The sequence below is a fragment of the Anser cygnoides genome, chromosome 4 (genome assembly GCF_040182565.1).
Source record: "Anser cygnoides isolate HZ-2024a breed goose chromosome 4, Taihu_goose_T2T_genome, whole genome shotgun sequence".
Classification (NCBI taxonomy): Eukaryota; Metazoa; Chordata; class Aves; order Anseriformes; family Anatidae; genus Anser; species Anser cygnoides.
In genome coordinates this window covers 9,737,835-9,743,563 of record NC_089876.1, presented here as the reverse complement: position 1 = coordinate 9,743,563, position 5,729 = coordinate 9,737,835, and positions in this window count along the sequence as shown.

Genomic DNA, 5,729 nt, shown 5'->3' with positions numbered 1-5,729 from the left:
TATGCTTCTGTTTATTTTAGCAACAGTATATTTGGATAAATAATTAGAATTCTCAAGAGTGTGTAAACAAGTTTTAGACTATTTTGAACAAAAAAGAAATGTACAGCAAAAATCCTTGGTATTTCTTTAATAATAACTGCAAGCAGCTCAGGTACTGGTAGTATACCTGTAACTTCAGCGGTAACATTTTAATTAGTCTGTAGCATTGGGATATTCTAATTCTTGGTTTTGGTGGACTAATGGCATTGGTTTTCAAGCAGAAGTCCTTTGTTGAAGTTGTACATCAATTTTTTGTCTTCAGTAATTTTGGGATCACGTTTAGCTCTGAAATTCTCAATGATCTAGGGCAGTTCACTGTTTCAGCATAAACATAACAGTCTGATTTAAGATGACAGTGGCATCTTTAATTCTCTTCCACTTATTTTATCACTTATGTCTAATTACTGAGAATTACTGAGAATCGTGAGCCCAGCACGACTGTGGAAAACATCTGCTCTTTGGGTAGAGCCAATAAATACTTGTAATGTTCTTTTTTCAATTCAAAGGTGCTGGTGTAAACTAGGTTAAGATGGAGGCATCCGTTGAGAAACGGTAATCCATTTGATAAACTCAGTGCCAGCTTTTATGCAATGAAGAAAATTATAATATTTTCTTGCAAAGCTTACAAAAATGAAACACCATTTCACATTAACGTTCCAGGTTCAGTGTAAAGAACAAACTACGAAGAAAATCTTAGAACGAATGAAATAATTGGCCAAGGTTCTTTGCAAACAAACAAAAACAAAAATATCCTTCCATTTTCAAACACTCTTCTGAGATCTGATCTCCTATGTTTTGGCCAATGCGTAACTCAGAAATGGCAACACTTACCCTACTGTTCATGAAGAAAGACACAAACACTGGCAGTAAATCTGATTTAACAGATAGGACTGCTTGTTTCAGGCTGGCTTAGAACATGGTGTTTGTGGTGTGGTTTTTGTTTTTGTTTTTCAAATGAGACTTGGAAGCAGGGACTAAAACTAGGATGGGAGGAGTTGAAACAGTCCAGCTTTGCATTAAACTAATGACAAAACTCTCTTTGCAAGACAAGACTTGTCAAAGGTTTTCCTGTGTATGTTCCTTAAAAAGAAAAAGGCACTTTATGTGAAGAAAATACAGTACAACTGTAACAAGGTAATTAATGTGTGAATATCATCAGATTTTTTGGCTTACAAAACCAGTTGTATTAAGTGTTAAAACAGTCTGAATACTAAGTACCAGTGGGGGAGCTAGTCATGTCACATAAAAGTAAAATTTCTACGTTTGAAATCCATTCACTCTTCTGAAAACAAAATATATTTTCAGTTAGCCTTTCCAACATCAGTAAAGCTAAACTTCAAAGAGATCTCAGAAGATTAGTGTGCCTCCTGTTTTATTTCCATTTGGCACAGTATGGAGCTTTTCTTTCCTCCTTTGCAAAAAATAATAATAAAAAAGTAGATTAACTTTAAAAACAAAACTTCTTGGCTCAAGCCAAGAACTTAAGACTGAAACAATGAGAAAGGAACTAACTTCTTATTTCATACTATAAATCAGCGTTTTAGTCCTAGTATATTTGTCCTTTGCAAAAATAAACTGACAGAAAAGTATTACAGTTTATCTGACTATTTTTCCAACAGTAAGTAGCTTCAGAGGATTTGCCCAGCAGGGTATTAGAATCACAGAGAGGCTGACAGCTGCATTTTGATCCCAGGGCGGTGATTTTTTGATGCCACTTGCAGCTGCTTATTCCTCAGTAAGGGAGGGAAGAAAGAAATATGGGAGAGACACAAGATGGGATGATGGTATTTGTGGAAGAGGACATTTATTGGGACAATGAGCAGGAATATTTTAGGATGCTGAGGAGAAAAGATAAAGGACAAAGAAACCTCAGCTGATAAATTTACAGGACAGCTATGGAATGCCAGATATGTTTGAGTTGCTGAATGAAAATCACAGCATGCACTTTTACTAATGGCTGTCAATATTTACTCACAAGTTTATGATATATTAAAACTGATACTGATAGTGGTGCATAACGTGTAGTGTTTTACATGAACAGGAATGCAGGATTAGCTTGTCTTGCCTCTGTAATGATCAGTAAGGTCTGATAGTTACCATGGCTGGGCAGATGTGGTGCCCTGGTACCACAGAAGGTGGTAAGAAGGTCTGGGCTTTTGGACAACAAAGCCAAACCCTTTCTCATCAAGTTTCTTGAGCACAATTGCATTCACCATTACATTCTTGTCGCAATGTTGCTCTTAAAGCAGGAATTGTCATTAGAGGCCCTTTGTGACACATCTGTTATGAATTATAAATCTGTTACTAATTAGCTCAAAAAAAGAAAGTATTCTGTAACTACAATCAAGTCATGAGACACAAAAAAAGGAAAATTACCATTCTGCCTTTAGTTCAGCTGACTGTTCAAGGTAATTTGTCTGTCAACATCAGCTGTCCCAGAGAACAGCTACCTTGAAACTGAATACTGTAAAGAACAGGGTGAGAATAAAACCAACCTGCATAAATTACCGTACTTACGACAGTATGAAAGGCTTCCTTATCAAAAGTTCGGTCTTTTGGTTGTCAGCTGGAAGTTAGTGTGGTTTTTGATGTTCTCAGTCATGTCTTACAGAAGTTATCTACCTTGCTATAACCATATTCTGTGTAAGCCATCAATCACTCTTTGCCATCAGCTTCTGCTCTACGGAGTTAGCGGGGCTGCACTAAGCTCAGCACGTATTTTTTTACTGTGAAACAAAACCTGAGCTCCTACAGCCCTACTGGACAGAGGCCGATGTCTTCAGCAGTGCAGCCTGTTCAGCCATAGGAACTGCTGGGGCTGCTTTCCTCTTTCTGGGCATTTGGGAAAAATAAAAACAACATTTGGCAACTTAACCATAATAGTATTACTCATAGTCTGAGACTGTGAGGTGCTATTTACTTACAGGGCCAAAATTTTCACAACAGACTTGCTCCTTTTGTTCTCTGATGTTCGTCGCCTAAGCCAAACAGATATATTCTACGTTTATTTATCATAATGTGAGAAATCGTTTAGCAGTCCCCTGAGAATGCAGTGTTAAGAAGGGTGTTATTCATCGACATGATAATCATGTGTCTACTTCTGATCGTCCTCATTTTGTCAGTTGTTCTAAGACAAAAGACTAACGAAGTTTTTCAATCCTAAACCTACTGGCTATTCCATCTTACATAGTTAAAATGACTAGTTAGTTGTAAGGATTGGGGGGGGGCAGGGGGGTTGTTTGTTTTGTTTTGAGGTATTTGTTTGTTTTTATCCAGTAAATTAGGTCTGGGGTAGATAACTAAAATTTTCCATGCAATCTGAACATTGCCTGAGTATAAGATATTAACTAAGATGAAGACTTCAATTTTAAAAAACTAAACCCCATATGGCATTAAATCATTTTAAGTTGTTAATGTTTATGTTAATACTATTGCTCTTTAGTGACAGAGAAGTAAAATCCACAGGGAAAGAGGCGTTACTTGCAAAAAAATTAAAAAAAAATAAAAATAAGACTGACAAAAAAAAAATCAACATTAATAAATGGAATCTGAAAACTAAAATTAAGTTCTTATCTAGTAGACTTGCAAGGTTTTGGAATGGCCTTCCAATGAGATAGGGCTGTCCAATGACCTGTCTTGTTCTAGAAACAGCTTCCTTTGTGTGCTTGCATGCAGGATTGTGCGACATGGCTGACTGCAGTAATGCAGCTGGACTCGGTGCTCAGAAATTCTTCAGGTTGATAGGTTTAGAAACAGGAGCAGTTGTGGTTTTTTCGTTTGGTTTGCTTTTGTTCTTTGAAATATATCTAAATGCAGGTGGTTCCTTCTCAGTTATATGCAGAGGTTCAGAGCCAGAATAATATATCTACGTGTATTTTCTAGACATTAAATGATAATTCATACTTACCCCAGAGCACCTTAAAACAGAATCTTGAATCAGCAGTGATCCTTACAGAATCCTTAAATTTACAGCATATGTGCTATACGTACCAAATTCCTTTCCTCCCACCAAACTGGGTACATAAATACTCACATACACAAGGGAATGGCAGCTCACTATTTGACCTAATTAGCATGATAATCCTGGTGGTACATTTAGATAAGCTCCTCCAAATCTAACCTGTTAGGGAATCCGTGGCAGACACGTCATGAAACATGAGGTCCTCATGCGTGTGTTACTAAGTCCACACCACCATCCAGACTATATTACCTGGAAGGGAACAAGAAGGCCATTCAAAACCTGTACTAATTTGCTTTAAATCATTAAGTACTTAAAACTATGAAGGTGGATGCTTTCAGTCCGCTTGTAACCATATACACACATTCTATTTAGGCAGGTTGGACACCAGATGCAGCATTAGACAGTGGTATTAATACCAAGTTTGTTCACATTCTCTGTGTTCAAAACCTCATATTTCAAAGAACCAGTTTGTTTGAGGAACATCTCTTTTCAAAAAGGAACTGAACTTTGCAGCTACCTTTTTCTGTTAGTCAGATACCAGAAAATTTGGGTTTATCAAAGCCACGACTAACTGTTGCTGTGCAACATGGCTATGTAGCAACTAATGAAATAACGTTCCTCTCTTCTTAGAATGAGTGTGTTCTCTTTAATATCTCCATTGATGATTTGGATGAGGGAATTGAGTGCACCCTCAGTAAGTCTGGAGATGACACCAAGCTGAGGGGAAGTGTCGATCTGCCAGAGGGTAGGAAGGCCCTGCAGAGGGACCCGGACAGGATGGGTTGTTGGGCAGAGGCCAATGGGATGAGGTTCAACACGGCTAAGTGCTGGGTCCTGCACTTTGGCCACAACAACGCCATGCAGCGCTATGCCATGCAGCCGACCACCAGCCGGCAGTGTGCGCAGGTGGTCAAGAAGGCCAACGGCATCCTGGCTTGTATCAGGAATAGTGTAGCCAGCAGGACCATGGAGGTGATCATCCCCTTGTACTAAACTCTGGTAAGGCCACACCTCGAGTACTGTGTTCAGTTCTGGGCCCCTCAGTACCAGAAGGACATCAAGACCCTAAAACATGTCCAGAGAAGGGCTACAAAGCTGGTGAAGGGCCTGGAACACAAGTCCTGTGAGGAGCGGCTGAGGGAACCGGGGTTGTTGTGTCTGGAGAAGGGGGAGGAGGCTCAGGGGAGACCTCACTGCTCTCTACAGCTACCTGAGAGGAAGGTGTGGGGAGCTGGGAGTCGGCCTCTTCTCACAGGTAACTAGTGATAGGACTAGAGGGAATGGCCTCAAATTGCGCCAGGGGAGGTTCAGGTTGGAAATGAGGAGACATTTCTTCTCGGAAGGAGCGGCCAGGCATTGGAACAGGTTGCCCAGGGAGGTGGTGGTGTCACCATCCCTGGGGGTGTTCAAGGAAAGGTTGGACCTGGTGTTTAGGGACATGGTTTAATGGGTGATACTGGTGGCAGGGGGATGGTTGGACAAGATGATTTTGGAGGTCTATTCCAACCTTAATGGTTCTATGATTCTCACTAAAAAACAAATATCTCTTTGACACGAGAAAGAACTGCTACAGTGTGTAGTACAAGACGCCCCTAAGTGCAAAACTCATAATTTACTAGAGCTGGGGCAGTCTTTTATTATTCTGGGTCTCTCAAAGAGCCTCTTGAAGTGCTGCTCCTCAGCACCACCGCGGCCAGGCGCCCTCCTCGCCGTTGGCAGGCAGCCCCCC